A 17,272-nucleotide genomic window follows, 5' to 3' on the forward strand; every position below is an offset into this window, starting at 1 on the left:
CATCCGGGGTGGGAAGCCTTTGGCCCTCCAGATGTTGTTGAACTACAACTCCCATCAGCCCCAGCAAGCATGGTCAATGGCCTGAGGGTGGGTTCAGCAATATCTGGAGAGCCAAAGGCTCCCTACTCCCAGCATTATGAAAATAATCAGCTTTAGGCTGCCATCTTAACCTCACTTACCTGGGAGGAAGCTCCACTGAATTTAATAGGATTTGTTTCTGAGTAGCCTTGCTGGCTTTTGAGCAAATTGCTGCCTGCTGGCCACAACTAACCAGACTGCAGAGGAAATTAAAAAAGAGGAAAAGCATTGAAAATAATTATTGGGGGTGGAAAACAGACTGTAATGCCACCAGATAAATAAGGGAGTGAACTGTTGTGAACCCACCAAGTGACTGAAGGTGCTGCTGTCTTCACTTCCTGCAATAGGAGGAGGATGATAATAGTGGCCCACCTTGCAGGTATGTTGTTAGGGTTAAGTGATTGATGGCCCAATCATATACATGCTTACCTAGGAGTAAGTCTCACTGTACTCAGCAGAGCTTACTTCTAAGGAAATGTACATGGGTTAGCGCTGTCAGAGCCCTTCTCATAATACTTAAAATGCACAATACAGTGGTACCTCAGGTTACATACGCTTCAGGTTACATACGCTTCAGGTTACAGACTCCGCTAAGCCAGAAATAGTACCTCGGGTTAAGAACTTTGCTTCAGGATGAGAACAGAAATCGTGCTTTGGCGGCACGGCGGCAGCAGGAGGCCCCATTAGCTAAAGTGCTGCTTCAGGTTAAGAACAGTTTCAGGTTAAGTATGGACCTCCAGAACGAATTAAGTACTTAACCTGAGGTACTACTGTATACATGCTGCTTGTGAATAATATTTTGTGCATCTTATGTGATTGATTTTTATAGTGTGCTCTCTCCATGGTCCCCATGGATGGGAAGGCAGTATTTGGAACGAAAATAATGATGTACTTCGCAGGCCAATATGGAAAGCCTGCAAGCAAGACCTGAGTGTAGGTGCAGTCTTCCCACTTGAGATTACCAGGTTTCCTTAAACCAGGGGTGGAGGGAGAACATAGCGATTGAGCTGTTTGTTTATTTACTGCATCTATATCCCATCTTTTTCTCCAAGGAGCTCAAAGTGGTGTATGTGGTTCTCCTTGTTTGACCCCTGCAACAACCCTGTGAAATGGGTCGGGCTGAGAAGGTCGCCCCAGTTAGCTTCATGGCTGAGTGGGGATTTGAACCCCAGCTTCTCAGGTCCTAGTCCCGCACTCTAACCACTACACCACCCCGGCCATTGACAACATTATCCTCTGTGTTCACTGCATCCGAGTGACATTGGAACTGGGCCCCAGGCTCCCGCGTCCTCCTCTTCGGGGCATATGTAGGGCGATGGGAATGTCGCATGGAATGCCTTCCCTGTGTACCGTGGTTAATTGGTTCCTCTTTGTCTCAACGCTCCTTTCGCCCTGCAGTAATTGTGGGGGTGGCCCAGGTGTTGTAAGATGCAGGCGCATAACACATTGCCTGCCAGTAAGCTCCGGTGCTCTCATCTCAGCTGGCTGGGGAAGGCTCCATTGTGTCATTTGCGCTGTTGAAACCCTGTTCAATGTGCGTCCCATGAGGAAGTGTGGGGCAGGGGCAACAGGAATCAGATGGGAGTGGGGTCACACAAACTGTGTTCTGAGCCTGTGACAGTGTGGTTTAAGTTCCTCCTGTTGTGTGTGTGTCCCAGAAAGTTCCTTTCCATCCGGTTGGGTCTTGACACGTTTTAATGAGTCATGAATTTATTTTCGGTGTACGAAGAATTTCAGAGGTGTTGAAGACGGGGTGGGGTGGGGGAGACATTTAGAGTGCCACAGTTTCCCCCACCATCTTAAGGAACATGTAGTGGGTTGTTGTTTTAAAATATAAAGAGGGGCGAAAGTGACTGAATAATGTGGGAACAAAGATCTCAATCGGATAAAGGAGAGTGTCTTTTGTTCCCGCAACTGATCGGCAGACCCGGGATTGGTGAAGCTGACGAGCCTGTGACATAATTGATTTTGCCAGGCTTGGCAGGCTGATGGAAAGCGACTCCCGGTGACGGCTTTTAGGATCCAATTGGTTTTGACAGCCTTGAGTCAGTCGCTGCCACCCCAAATGAGGCACATTGCTCTGGATGGAAGCAGCTCTGGTTTCCCCTTCTCTTCCTCTCTGCATCAGGAGCACTCAGCCTTCAGTCCTCCTGTCCTGACCCCTTGCCAGCTTTGCAGTTCCCTGGATGAAGCCTGTAATGAGGCTGCTCTGATTCGTTGGGAAGTTGTGCATCCTTGAGGCCGATTGGAAGCAGGGCTGGAGAAGCATTAACTAGGGGAGAAGCATTAATTAACCCCCCCAGCGTTAACTAGGGGAATTGACAGGTTTGTCTCTCCCTGGTCAGCACAGGCCAAGCACGAGGTTGCTGACTGGTTAGCTATCCTTGTCACTTCTGATGTCTTATCCCTAGTCTGTGACTCCAGGCTACTGGTAAGGGTAAAGGTAAAGGGACCTCTGACCTTGTGGCCGACTCTGGGGTTGCGGCTCTCATCTCGCTTTATTGGCCGAGGGAGCTGGCATACAGCTTTCGGGTCATGTGGGCAGCATGACTAAGCCACTTCTGGCGAATGAGAGCAGTGCACAGAAATGCAGTTTACCTTCCCGCTGGAGTGGTACCTATTTATCTACTTGCACTTTGACGTGCTTTCAAACTGATAGGTTGGCAGGAGCAGGGACCGAACAACGGGAGCTCACCCTGTTGCAGGGATTCGAACCGCCGAACTTCTGATCGGCAAGTCCTAGGCTCTGTGGTTTAACCCACAGCGCCACCCACGTCCCTCCAGGCTACTGAGCCAACCTCAAAAGATCACAAACTTTGTAGGAATGGCTTCACAGTCCCTGAAGTGGCCAGTCCCAGTCAGACCAGAGGGCTGGATGTTCTGGTACTGGAGACTCTCCAAGTCACACCTTCATTGAGTGTTCTCCCCCCACGCTCCCACTGGAATGCTTCCTTTAATTCTGATCATGCCTCTTCTTTGCCTGGATAGAGGATAGAGAGGGGTATGTGAGTGGGTGTAGAAAGTGGCCTTCTGCACAAAGGTGAAATTTGCTTTCCTTGCTCTGCCCACTTTTTCCTCTGGCCCTGCCCACCATGCCATGTGGCCCCCAGAAGACATCCCAGAAGGGAATGCAGCCCTTTGGTTGAAAAACCAACCTGCGTCTTCTCCAGCCTGCCAGCAAACTGATGCTGTCTCTTTAGCAAGCCTTGGCATGCACTGGGAATCGGCCAGCCTGTGCGCTCTTGAACTTGGGAAGGCCGATTTGGCTTTCAAGTGAGTACAAGGCAAATAAAATTCTGGCGATGGCTGTGTAAACAAAGCAGGGAAGTTTGTTTTTTTAAAACCCAGAAAGCCTTGAACATGTAGCATTCCAAGAGTCTGAAAGAGGCCCTATCTGCACTGTACATTTAAAGCAGTGCGATACCATATGGAGCAGTCATGGCTTCCCCCAAAGAATCCTGGGAGTGTAGTTTGCTGAGGGTGCTGAGAGTTGTTAGGAGACCCCCATTCCTCTTGCAGAGCTACAGCTTCCAGAGCAGTCCAACAATTAATTCATCTTCACAGGGAGCTCTGGGGATAGCATACAAAATACGATAGCATATTAGGTCAAAGTGCTGGCAGGGAAAATGTACACCAAAATGTTAAATGAGGCAAAAATTAGAAGCTGAAGCAGACAGGTTCATCCACTGCCAAAATCTGTATCGAACTTCCTTGAAAGTCGCAAATGTTAATCGAGGGATGAGAGAGCTTCTGCAGCTCCGAGCTGAGGAGCTTGCCTTGTTTATCGGAAGATCTGGGGCCTGGAATGTGTGTTTGGGGTGTGCCAGGAGTGCAAGCAGATGGCAGCGCTGTTTTAATGAGGGCATGGCCTTCCATGCCGCAAGGAACTCAGGGAACTCTCAGGTGCTGCCTTCCTGCGCCGGTTTTGCATTAGGCAGCTACCAGGGGACACCTTAAACGACTCCTCCTCGAAGCAGACCTGCAGAGGCTCAAACCAAACAGCCCAGTAGAACGAGGCAAGTGAGCCAGATGCCTGTTGCCAGCTGGCTGTTAAGTGCCCCGCCTAGTACCTTTAGGGCTCCGCTAAATGCAAAGGACTGGCTGCGTGGTTCGTCCTTTATTTATTTATTTTTTAAAAAAACTGTTACGGCACTGTGTTCTCAGGGCAATTAACAAGTTGGGCAATTCATTAACGAGGGAGGGAGCCCGGCCAGCGGAAACAGGATTTGCGTTTTAAATTGTTTCAGGGCCAGACCGGCTTAGGAAAGCAAGGCGACGGAATATGTCATGCCATAATAGCAGCACGTTTTGTTTTGTTTTTCGATAATATGCCACTGTGTACCAAAGCCCACTGTTTAGTCGTGCTTTGGCAGATTCAGTTGCCTCCCACTGCTGGCTTCGGTAGGTGGCGCTGTGGTCTAAACCACTGAGCCTAGGGCTTGCCAATCAGAAGGTCAGTGGTTCGAATCCCCGCAACGGAACCCGTTGCTCGGTTCCTTCTCCTGCCAACCTAGCAGTTCGAAAGCACGTCAAAGTGCAAGTAGATAAATAGGTACCGCTCCGGCGGGAAGGTAAATGGTGTTTCCATGCGCTGCTCTGGTTTCACCAGAAGCGGCTTAGTCCTGCTGGCCACATGACCCGGAAGCTGTCTGCAGACAAACGCCGACTCCCTTGGCCAGTAAAGCGAGATGAGCGCCGCAACCCCAGAGTCGTTCGCGACTGGACTTAACTGTCAGGGGTCCTTTACCTTTACATTTATCTTTACCTTATTAAGACCGTTGTAAGACTTCAGGTCACATCCACATAAGAAGAAGAGCAATGCTGGATCAGGCCAGTGGCGCATCCAGTCCAGTGTCTTGTTCTCACAGTGGCCGTCAAGATGCCCCTGGGAAGCCTGCAAGCAGGATCCCTCCTGCATTTTCCGAAAACTGGCATTCAGAAGTGTTGCTGTCTCCAATCATGGAAGCAGAGCATAGCTGTTGTGACTAGTAGCCATATCACACATTTAAAGCATATTTAAAGTACAGTGGTACCTCGGGTTAAGAACTTAATTCGTTCCGTTCTTAACCTGAAGCTGTTCTTAACCTGAGGTACCACTTTAGCTAATGGGGCCTCCCGCTGCCGCCGCACGATTTCTGTTCTCATCCTGAAGCAAAGTTCTTAACCCGAAGTACTATTTCTGGCTTAGCGGAGTCTGTAACCTGAAGCGTCTATAACCTGAAGCGTCTGTAACCCGAGGTACCACTGTACATAGATCCCCCACCTCTGCAAACCTAGGAACTGTGGCATGTTAAGGGTTCCGGGAATGGTAGCTCTTTGGGGGGGGTAAACTATAGTTCCCAGGATATTTGGGTGGAAGCTCCATACATTAAATGTGTTTTAAATATACAGCATGGATAGTCTGTTGGTGAGAGCCCTTCAGCTCTCACTCCTCAATTTTCACCAAACTGCAGATGGCGATTAGGAGCCAAATATGGGCTAAAACAGCAGGGGCATTGCAGTGATGCTGTGCTTTCACCGCACACCAGAATGGTTTTCAACTGGTGCCAGCTCCTGCCACTGACTCAGCAAGCTTTGTTTGGGTTGGCCCCCGCGTGGACATGCGCACAAGGCAAGGCGATGTGTCACTGAGCACTTTCTCCCTCGCTCTTGCCAACGTGCAGTGCGCCACTTGGTTCCAGAGCCTCATTTTTATTTATTCTTTTGGCACCCAGCGCGAGCTGCAGGCAGAGCCTCTTGCTCTGTGACTCATGGCTTCTTCTCAGAAAAAGAAGAAGGTGGGTCTGCAGCTGCAGATGAGGCAGCAGCAAGACCAGTATCTTCCTCACCTGTATTTTGGAGATGTGCCTCACCTCTCAGGACAACCCTAAGTGCTTATAGTGAACTCCGTCTCCGTGTGTCTGAGAAATCGGTCAGTTGCTTTTTGCTCTCCTTGAAGGAGCAGGTGCGCAATCCGGCGAAGCTTCAGGATCCAGTTCTATCACTTGGACGTCCAAGTAGCCTCTGTGGCTAGAAACACCCTTTCCTAGCTGTGCCAGTCATGATCGCTGTCATTCAGGCATTGGTAACTTCTATGAGGGACTTCCCTTGTGCTTGATCCTGTAGTAGTAGTAGTAGTAATAATAATAATAATAATAGTTTATTATTTATACCCCACCCATCTGGCTGGGTTTCCCCAGCCACTCTGGGTGGTTTCCAACAAAATATTAAGGGTAAAGGTAAAGGGGACCCGGCCCCTAACCATTAGGTTCAGTCGTGGCCGACTCTGTGGTTGCGGCGCTCATCTCGCTTTACTGGCCGAGGGAACCGGCGTACACCTTCCAGGTCATGTGGCCAGCATGCCTAAGCCGCTTCTGGCGAAACCAGAGCAGCGCACGGAAACGCCGTTTACCTTCCCGCCGGAGCGGAGTATTTATCTACTTGCACTTTGACGTGCTTTCGAACTGCTAGGTTGGCAGGAGCAGGGACCGAGCAACGGGAGCTCACCCCGTTGCAGGGATTTGAACCACCGACCTTCTGATCAGCAAGTCCTAGGCTCTGTGGTTTACACCGCAGCACCACCCGTGTCCCTAACAAAATATTAAAATACGATAATTCATCCAATGTTAAAAACTTCCCTAAACAGGGCTGCCTTCAGTTGTCTTCTAAAAGTCGGATAGTTGTTTATTTCTTTGACATCTGATTGCAGCTAGTGCAGTATTCTGCAGGACAGTTGGTGACAAGAGGGAGATCTTCTTATCTTATAACACCTCTGCTCAGAGATCTTAACCGGCTGCCAATTTGTTGCCAAGACAAGTTCAAGGTGTTGCTGTTAGTATGTAAAGCCCTTAACAGCTTTGGACCAGTTTACAGCTGGGATCGCCTTACCCCATATGTGCCCGCATGAGACTGCTTTGATCTGTGGAACTGGCACTGTTACAGGTGCCATGTAAAGCATCCCGCACTTGTAAGAAATCAAATTCCTAGCATGGCAGCACGTACCCTTTGGAACTCCCTGCCTATTGACACCAGGCAGCTCCCTTCGCTGTACTCTTTTCGGAAACCTGTTTAAAACATATTTGTCTAAGCAAGCCTATCAAGACATGTAGAATTCTCATCCATCTTGGTCCAATAAGTTGCCACAAAGGATAATTTACTATTATTTGTTTTACAATTGATTGCTTTCAGTATTAATGTGACATTAACGTGAAAATTCTCGAGGATTTTGTGCTCTTCCTTTCCCCACTCCCACAAAGCAGACTTGAGGTGGCCTACATTTCTTGCCTTTCCGCACTTGGTGCTGCAGCCGAGAGGCCTGGGAGTCGTTCACTTGCGGAGGGCAGCTTGATGGGTTGTGGTTTTCAAATGGAAAAAGTGTATTTTGAGAGTGCTCCTTCCCGCCTCCCTCTGCCTGCCTTTTCTTTGCCTGGATAGCTCTGTTGGTTAGAGTGCAGTGCTGATAACACCAAGGTTGTTGGTTCAATCCCAGTATGGGACTGCTGCATCTTCCTGCATTGCAGGGGGGTTGGAGTAGATGATTGTCAGAGTCCCTTCCAACTCAAATGATTCCTTACAGGACCTGCACACATGGGGCGCCCTTTCTCCTGTTCTGCCCCAAATCTTCCAACATTCTACCTAACATTCTTCTAACAATCTACCTACGGGACCGCCTCTCCCGGTATGCCCCACGGAGAGCCCCAAGGTCCATAAATAGCAACATCCTAGTGGTCCTGGGGCCTAAAGAAGTTAGATTAGCTTCAACCAGAGCCAGGGCCTTTTCAACACTGGCTCCGGCCTGGTGGAACGCTCTGCCTCATGAGACCAGGGCCCTGCAGGATCTGATTTCTTTCTGCAGGGTCTGTAAGACAGAGTTGTTCCGCCTGGCCTTTGGCTTGGAGCCAGTTTGATTCCCTCCCCCTCTTTCTTTTTCCTTTCTCCTCCTGTGAAGAGGCTGCATCCTAATGTTTTAATGTTGTATTTTAATCTTGTTTTTTAGTTGTATTCGTTCAACTTGTTTTTATTATTGCTTGTTAGCCGCCCTGAACCTGGCCTTGGCTGGGGAGGGCGGGGTATAAATATAAATTATTATTATTATTATTATTATTATTATTCAGCAGCATTGAATGCCCCTGAGTTCTAGTGTTAGGAGAGAGGGAGAAAAACTTTTCTCTACCCACTTTCTTTAAGCCCGGCATAATATTATAAACTGTGATGTCACCTCTTGTTCACCTTTCCCCTAAACGGAAAAGTCCTAGATACTGCAGCCTTTCGTCATACGAGAGTTAACTCCTTGCAGGCCACTATTGCAAAACATATGAGCGTGCCAGTCCATGGTGTGTGTGTGTGTGTGTGTGCGTGTGTGTGTGTTGGAAATGGCAAATCTAGGAGGACTTTTTCTGACAAAAGATCCAAATCAATCAGGTATCACCCCACTTACGCAGGGGTTGCATTCCTGCTCCTTTACTCTGCGTACTAAGGGCTTCAACAGGTAAATGGAACCAAATACAGTGGTACCTCGGGTTAAGTACTTAATTCGTTCCAGAGGTCCGTTCTTAACTTGAAACTGTTCTTAACCTGAAGCACCACTTTAGCTAATGGGGCCTCCTGCTGCTGCCATGCTGCCGGAGAACGATTTCTGTTCTCATCCTGAAGCAAAGTTCTTAACCCGAGGTACTATTTCTGGGTTAGCGGAGTTTGTAACCTGAAGCGTATGTAACCCGAGGTACCACTGTACTGCAGTACTTCCCATGGTCTTCCCTGTCAGTCCCAATGGGCACCAGATTCCACAGGGCACAGGCAGTTATAACCTAGTGTTCCTAGTGTCGCAAATTCTTTTTTCAGATCTAGAGGTGGGTTTCATAGATTTGAGCACTGCCATAAGCCAGGCGCAGGAATAGCGGGCCCAGGGAATGTGAGTTCCGGCATTCGGAAAGAAATCAGTCTGCCAGTGTCCGCAGTGAACCAAGAGGGAAGCTATGGGAAGTTGGAGGAGCGTTCATCTTCAGCCCAGAGGACTGGCCCTTTAAGGCTCCGAAGTTCTTTCAAAGGGGTGGAGCCTGGAGGAGGTATAAGATACCCCAGTCTGCTCCCAACCTCTGCCAGAGCAGGTGGAGCTCTCCATTAGCCATGACGCTTTCCCTGTGAAGTCTGGCATTGGGCCACAATGCAATAGCTCTCCCAGGCAAACTGTAAACTAACAAACCACAGAACAAATCTTAGTTACGGCTCATGGTTAGTTGAGAGAGAAAGCTAAACTGGGAGCAACACGCTAGGGCCTGGCTCAGTGTGGAGCAGCAGAACGGACCAGGTAGGAGGAAAGCCAGAGTCATCTATTCTGGAGCTCATGTGTTCGTGCTATGCCATGGTTTGGTTTAGCATTCTGTGCAAACCATGGCCAGAAGAACAGGCTCCTTTGGAAGGTGATGGACTCCCCTTCGCGAGAGGTATCTATGCAGAAACTGGGTAGTCATCCCTCAGAGCTGCTGCAGTTGTAAGATTCTGGCGCTGAGTAATGGGTTAGACTAGATGAATCTGCAAGAGGGAAGGACTGTAACTCAGTGGCCGAGCATTTGCTTTGCTTTTCTGTTTCTCCCCCCCCCCCTTTTTAATTTTTATTAAATATTACAAGAAAATAAAAAGAAAAAAGAAATAGAAACAAAAATCAATACATTACACTGTAAACACATTTGTCTACGTATTTTCCAACATACAGACTAGAAAAGAAAAGAGATAAAAGAAAAAAAATACTTTTCATATTCAATAGTACCAAATTTATACATCAAACATTACAATATATAATGCATTTGTTTTTCATGCAGAAGGTCAAATCCCACTATCTCTGCCCGAAGCCCTGGAATGCCGCTGCAGGTCATTGCAGAGTTGGATGAATATATTTGGCAATTTCCTATGTTCCTGCAAGGTTTCTTTCCAACACCACGATTCTGTGTATGGGGGGGAAAGGAAGCCGGCGTAAGCCACACCCACCCAGCTTAAACTGGCGCTAGCTTTTTCCTGTGCCAAAGGTCCCGACCAAATATCAGCTTATGTTTTGAACCAGCTCCTCCTCTTGTCTGGAATTTCTGCCCAACCCTCGTCCTCCAGAGGGAAATAAAACAAAACAACCTTGCTATTTTAAGAGTTGTATGTTCCAACAGCTTGTGCATAATTGCTCCCCAGAGAGAAGGAAAGCCAAGCCAGCTGTTCTAGGGGGGCTTGTCGGGGGGGTGGCTGTGGTGCTCGCAGCCCCCTAGCAGTTGAAAGAACCTCCTGCCCAGAGTAGTTTTGTTTTCTGCTCTTGGAAACGAGAGAGAAAAATGGGCTGAGAGTGTTGGAGTTAAGCAGGCCTGGGAGACCAGAATTCATTGGTCCTGTGAGGTTGGCTGGATGACCTTGGGCCAGTTGCTTGTTTTCAATATAACCCGCCTTGCAAGGTTGCTGTGAGGTTAAAGTGTTTATGTGTATATGTGAAAGAGAGAGAGAGAGAGATGACGAATGGGGGAGAATCTTGATTGCATTTAAAGCCAAACCTGCCTGATTTTCACTTCCCGAAACAAAATGCGAACTCAACTGCAGTCATCTTTCGAAACTCACAGATCTCTGAATTTCTGCCGTGCAATTTGCCAGCCGAGCCATGTGTACAAAAATGCATATACTCGGGTAAAGTGTGCATGAAAATGCACATATTAACGGAAATAACACACACAAATGCATTCAGATGAATTTGCTATGGAAAAATTGGTACGTTTGGGAAAAATTAGTGGGATAAAAATGAATATTTAGTTCAGTTGGGGGAATTTTTGGTCAACCATTCTAAGCCTGCTAATGGAAAGATGGGACATGATAGTATGCAATATTGCAGAGCCCCATAAGTGTGCATGTGCGTGCATGCATGCGCTCCATCTAAGCCAGCCTAAGGAGTTTCATCCTAAGGAGTTTCACCTTGCCAACAAAGGTCCATATAGTTAAAGCTATGGTTTTCCCAGTAGTGATGTATGGAAATGAGAGCTGGACCATAAAGAAGGCTGAGCGCCGAAGAATTGATGCTTTTGAATTATAGTGCTGGAAGAGACTCTTGAGAGTCCCATGGACTGCAAGAAGATCAAACCTCTCCATTCTGAAGGAAAAAAGCCCTGAGTGCTCACTGGAAGGACAGATCCTGAAGCTGAGGCTCCAATACTTTGGCCACCTCATGAGAAGAGAAGACTCTCTGGAAAAGACCCTGATGTTGGAAAAGATGGAGGGCACAAGGAGAAGGAGACGAAAGAGGATGAGATGGTTGGACAGTGTTCTTGAAGCTACCAGCATGAGTTTGACCAAACTGCAGGAGGCAGTGGAAGACAGAAGTGCCTGGCGTGCTCTGGTCCATGGGGTCACGAAGAGTCGGACATAACTAAACAACAACAACAAGGAGTTTTAGTTTCACAGTGCAAACATGAGATGTTAAAATCTGCAGGGTGGCTGTTCATTTATTTATTTATTTGATTTGAGAAGGGTTATCCACTGGCCGGAGGCAGGAATACTGGGAATTGCAAGTGAGGAGAGTGGCTGTTGCGCTGGGGTAACTTTGGGCCATCGTGGGAACAGGATGCAGGACTAGGTGGGCCTCTAGGTGGCCTAATCTAGCAGCCAAGCTCTTAATGTTCTTAAGACATATCAGGAGTCCTGTGAAGGGCCTTGAACACTCGAGCATTATGTGCATGTTCAGTTTGGTTAAGGAAGAACTGCTTTTCCTTGGTAACTTTTTAGCTCAGTGGAGGAGCAGGAGTGGGCACCGTGGGGTTTTTTGGTACCACTTCCTGTCTTGTTGGCCACACTCAAGATTGCCCTTCCTTAGCATGGAATGTGCCAGTGCAAGATCAATAACACCAGTTGTAACTTGAAGAGCTTGAAAGAATGGTTGCGGCAGATCTTTTATTTATGATGTGCCAAAGCATTTGATGTGAGGATATTCCACTCTCTTTGGACCCCCTCCCCCTTTTCTTACAAGCGCTTTGCAGAATTTATATGTTAAAAGATGGTCCGTGTATGTATATAGAGCCCCTCCAGATGCACACTTGGTTGTGCATTCATGGTGATTTGTCCTCATGATGCTGTTGGGGTGGTTATACATGATCCCACTTTCATTACTGCAAACGCTTTGGGGCGAACATATTGTTTCTTTTCTGAAATCCTGTAACTTTTTATATGCCATCAATAATATTACCGGGGAGTGGGAGGGAGGGAGGTTGTCCTGCTTTCACTGTACAGTGGTACCTCGGGTTAAGTACTTAATTCGTTCCGGAGGTCCATTCTTAACCTGAAACTGTTCTTAATCTGAAGCACCACTTTAGCTAATGGGGCCTCCTGCTGCCGCTGCACCGCCGGAGCATAATTTTTGTTCTCATCCTGAAGCAAAGTTCTTAACCCAATGTAATATTTCTGGGTTAGTAGAGTCTGTAACCTGAAGCATATGTAACCTGAAGCGTATGTAACCCGAGGTACCACTGTACTATAGCACCAGAGTGGCAATATTGATGGCAATAATCTGCGAACACTGGGGAGGCATTGCAGAACAACTAATAAAGTAGAATTACATGTCCAGGACAAATCTACCACTAACACACTATTACTGCATCAGTGACATACTGTAGAATATAGAGTAGCATCAAACAAAACCAGCAGTCAGGAGATTGTGTGTATGGATGTGCATTCACACCCACCCACCCCTACACATACATAGACCTCTTGCCCGCGCAGCCATCAAGCTTTGGAGTTGGGTATTTGGTGTGGGTGCTGGGGGGGCACTGTGCCATTGCCTGGACAACCTCTGCCCACCTCTGCGGATTCAAAGTTGGATGGAAAGCTGACGTCACATCACACTTGCCAGAGGGCTGCATGTCACGTTCAGTGTGATGAGCATCTTGTTGATGCCTGCTCTGGATAAAGAGGAGTGTAGTCAAGTCAGGTTCAGCGCCTAACTGCTGAAAATTGACTCTCTTGTTTGCTTGGTTGCCTGGCAGAAACCTTCACTCTCCACAGGCGAGTGGCAATTAGCCTGTCCAAATTTGCTACTTGCCACGTAAGAACCTGTAAGAAAGGAGATAAGTACTGTTGAAAGAGATGACGATGATGCTGTACTAATTCGCTGCTCAATCTCTCTTCCCCACCCCACCCCATCTTAACCTGATTTGTTTTCCCCCAAGGCGACTCTTAAAAGACTTCGAAAAAATAAAAACAGAGGGGGAGCAAACTCTCTTTAACTCGTTCTGCTGATTAAATTGCTGCCAGGAATGTGTGATGCAATAAAAAAAAATGTGGAGCGTTGAGAGCGGAGCTATCGAACTCAGTGTTTTAATAACTAACCACCCGAAGCATGTGAGAATCAGAGGCGCTGTTCAACTTCTAATGTGGTTTTGTTAATTCACCTAATATATATTCTGCTTGTGTGCTTGTGGGGCAAATAAACAGCCGACACGGCCTTGCAGTGCGAACCCAGTATTGTCTGCTCTGGCCAGTAGTGGCTCTGGAAGATCCCAGCTCAGGACCGAAGCATGACCTGCAGGACCTAAGCAGAACAACATTCTCCCCTTCTGTGGTCCCATGCAGCTAGTATTCAGAATCATAATGCCTCTCTGTCCATGGAAGCAGAGCATATCCGTCATCAACTTCTTCTTTGGCGATCATTTGTAGCCGAGTAAGATTGTCTTCCCTGATCACAGTCTTAACAGTGAGTCCTTAAGTGACTGTGGAGGCCAATTCTGGATCCACACGTCCTTCCACAGTGGGGACATAGGTTTCTGGGCGATAGTTGATCATGGTGAGGGTTTTGCCAAACGTGCCTTCCTCTTAGCACGTTTCTCCCTTTCATCCTGAGTTTGAGCGTCTTCAAAGTCCATGACACCTTTGGTAAAGGCTGCTCTCCAATTGGAGCGCTGGCAGGCCAGTGTTTCCCAATTGACGGTGCTTGTGTTTTTTTTAAACAAAGGTTATTTTAAACATCTTCATTTCATTATATATATTTCCCAATATTTCTTAACAATTTTACAATCCCACCACATATGAAAAAAAGTTTTACATTTCCAACACTTGCTTTCTTTAGTTTTGTACATTTTGCTAATTTGACAGGAGTTAGATATCATCCGTACATCATTTTCATATAATTTTCTTTAATTGCCACACATACTGTAAATTTTATGTCATTCTTCCATAGTTTTCCCCATTCCTCCATCTGAATATTGTGTCCCACATCTTGTGCCCAGGTCGCAGTGTGGTTAGATTGGTCTCAACTAGGGCCAGGGCCTTTTCAGTACTGGCCCTGACTTGGTGGAACGCTCTGTCACAAGAGACTAGGGCCCTGCGGGACTTGACATCCTTCCGCAGGGCCTGCAAGACACAGCTGTTCCGCCTGGCCTTTGGTTTGGACTTAGTCTGACCCTTATGTTTCCCTCCCCTTACGGTCTTGATTTATCAGCTACTTTAAAATGAAGCTGCATTTTAAATTGCATTTTAACCTGCATTTTAAATTGGTTTTTTTCTCTCTCTCTCTTTTTCCCCTATTATGTTTTACTGTGATTTTATTGGTGTTAGCTGCCCTGAGCCCGGCTCTGGCCGGGAGGATGGGGTATAAATGAAATTTATTATTATTATTAATAATAATCATGACTGACCTGCCCTACAGTCTGGATCCAATACTGATAAAGCCTTGTTACACTTAGGTTCTCTGCAAGTAGATTTCAGATGTCTTATCTGCGAGCGGGAGAGAAACACAGTCCTCTGTCTGATTTCCGCCTTTTGCAAACGCATGTGGGTTTTTAAGGGTACCTTTTTGATGATGCTTTGAAGACTCGCTTCTTCCTTTGTGCCCCCCACCCTCGCATGGCAGGAGAACCACGGAGGGAATCATTAAACAAACGGAGGGAGTGGTGTTTTTAAAGGAAGCAAACAACGCCAAAAAGCCAAACCACACAACACCGGATTGATGAGGTTTCCAGTTGGTGGTGCCCCCCCTTGGGACCAAAATGGAAAGATCTGAAGCGAAGCAAGGAGGAAACAAAATTGTGTTTGTTTTGTGAGGGGAGAAGCAGCTCATTTCCCACTCCGGAGATGAATTCTCAATTTGTGGGCTAGAGAGACACTAATATGGGTTGAAATATTGCAGGTGTGCAGCCAGAAGCAAGTTCATTAACTAATTAAACTCACACATGGGCACAAAGGATCAGTCCTAGAATCATAGAGCTGGAAGAGGGACCCCAAGGGGCATCTAGTCTCACCCCCTGCAATGCAGGAATCACAGCTAAAGATATAGGTATATCAGTACTCAAATCTGAATTGTTAAATTGTCTTATTAGTGTTATTGTGGTTTTTGTTGTATGTGTTTTTTGTGGTTGCTGTTTGTATTGAAAAAATGATTTTAAAAAAACAGCTAAAGAATCCCTGACAAGCGGCCACCAGATCTCTGTTAAAAACAACAGCGACAACAACCAGTGAAGGAGAGTCGATCACCTTCCGAAGTCCAAAATTGTCAGTTTTTTGAAATTCCAAACCTTCATAACTCAAAAACAGGATGAGATGAAAAATTAAAATTTTAGATTTAAACTTACTTTTGCTCATTCAGCGAGTGTACAAAATATTAGGAAAATTGGATGACATGAGGTAAAAAAGAAAGTTGGATCACTTGAATGACCCCTCTGAGTCCTGTCTTCTCCAGGTTAAACGTACCCAGTTCCCTCTATGCCTAGAGAAAGCTCACTGCTCAATCTCTGTGTGGGGGGACTGTGTTGCTCAAGAGGGAATTTCCGTTGCCTGCAAAAGGTCTTGGGTTCAAACTCTGGCAGCTCCAAGTTCAGAGAGAGAGAGAGAGAGAGAGAGAGAGGGAGAGAGAGAGATCAGCTACAGTACTTGGCGAATAGTTTGAGTGGGAAGGACCTTGGAGGTGATATAGATCATGGATAGGCAAATTAGGGGCCGGATCCGGCCCAATCGCCTTCTAAATCCGGCCCGTGGAGAGTCCGGGAATCAGCATGTTTTTACATGAGTAGAATGTTTCCTTTCATTTAAAATGCATCTCTGGGTTATTTGTGGGGCCTGCCTGGTGTTTTTACATGAGTAGAATGTGTGCTTTTGTTTAAAATGTATCTCTGGGTTATTTGTGGGGCATAGGAATCTGTTCTCCCACCCCCTTCAAAATATAGTCTAGCCCCCTACAAGGTCTGAGGGACAGTGGACCGGCCCTCTGCTGAAAAAGTTTGCTGACCCCTGATATAGATGAAGCCCCCTCCCCAGTGAAGGAATTTTCCAACCACAACATCACCAACAAATGGGGCTGGTTAATTGCTGGTTGTTGTTAAAATGTTTTTGATTACTCATTTTAAACAGTGTTTTGTAAACCACTTGGGGTTTTTGTTACACTCAATCAGGGCATATATTTTGTTAAATAACGTAAGTAATGCTGTCCCACCCACCTGGGAAAGCCCTCTTTAACCCTTTCCTTGCCAGCCTTCCAAGAAGACTGTCAATACAGTCATTTTTATTTTTACTTCTTTTGATACTACTGGTCTTGTGCGTGTGTGTGTGTGCGTGTGTGTGTGCGCGCGTGTGTGTGTTGCTGTTTTAGTATCTTTGCTGGGTTATCTGTCATTTATATATTTTAAAAAATGGGCTAATTTCATTCTGGGAGGGGTTAACCGCTTAGGGCTGATGACCAGCATCTTTAAAACAGTTTGAGACCAGTTTGCCTGCGAGATCACCTTGCTCCATATACGCCCACTCAACCGCTGCAAGATCTACAGACCTGGCACTCTTACTGGTGCTGCATCATATTCGTTCCACAGTTGTAAGAAATTGATTCTTTAGTGTGGCTGCACCTACACATTGACATCAGACGCTGTCCTCTTCACTGTGCTCTTTTCAGCTCCTGCTAAAAACATTTTTGTGTAGGCGAGCCTGTCCAGATATGTAGAATGTTGACGTGCGTTTTAATCTGGCTTTCAGCTTATTGATTTTAATTATTATTTTTTTGAATGTTTTAAGTTGTCGTTTTTAACTGTTTTTTTATTGATGGTTTCATTGTTTTCTTCTAGTTGTAAACCACTCTGTGGGTTTTTAAAAAATACAAGCAAGCAGTATATAAATTTTATGAAATAGATACAGTGGTACCTCGGATTACATACGCTTCAGGTTACAGACTCCGCTAACCCAGAAATAGTGCTTCAGGTTAAGAACTTTGCTTCAGGATAAG

General features: G+C 46.6%; 1 protein-coding gene across 6 annotated transcripts in view; it reads left to right on the forward strand.

Annotated features, from left to right (window-relative positions):
• DVL1 (dishevelled segment polarity protein 1) overlaps nucleotides 1-17,272 on the forward strand; it is a 101,545-nt gene that overhangs the window by 19,960 nt on the left and 64,313 nt on the right. The window lies entirely within an intron of this gene.

The sequence above is a fragment of the Podarcis raffonei genome, chromosome 8 (assembly GCF_027172205.1).
Source record: "Podarcis raffonei isolate rPodRaf1 chromosome 8, rPodRaf1.pri, whole genome shotgun sequence".
Lineage (NCBI taxonomy): Eukaryota > Metazoa > Chordata > Lepidosauria > Squamata > Lacertidae > Podarcis > Podarcis raffonei.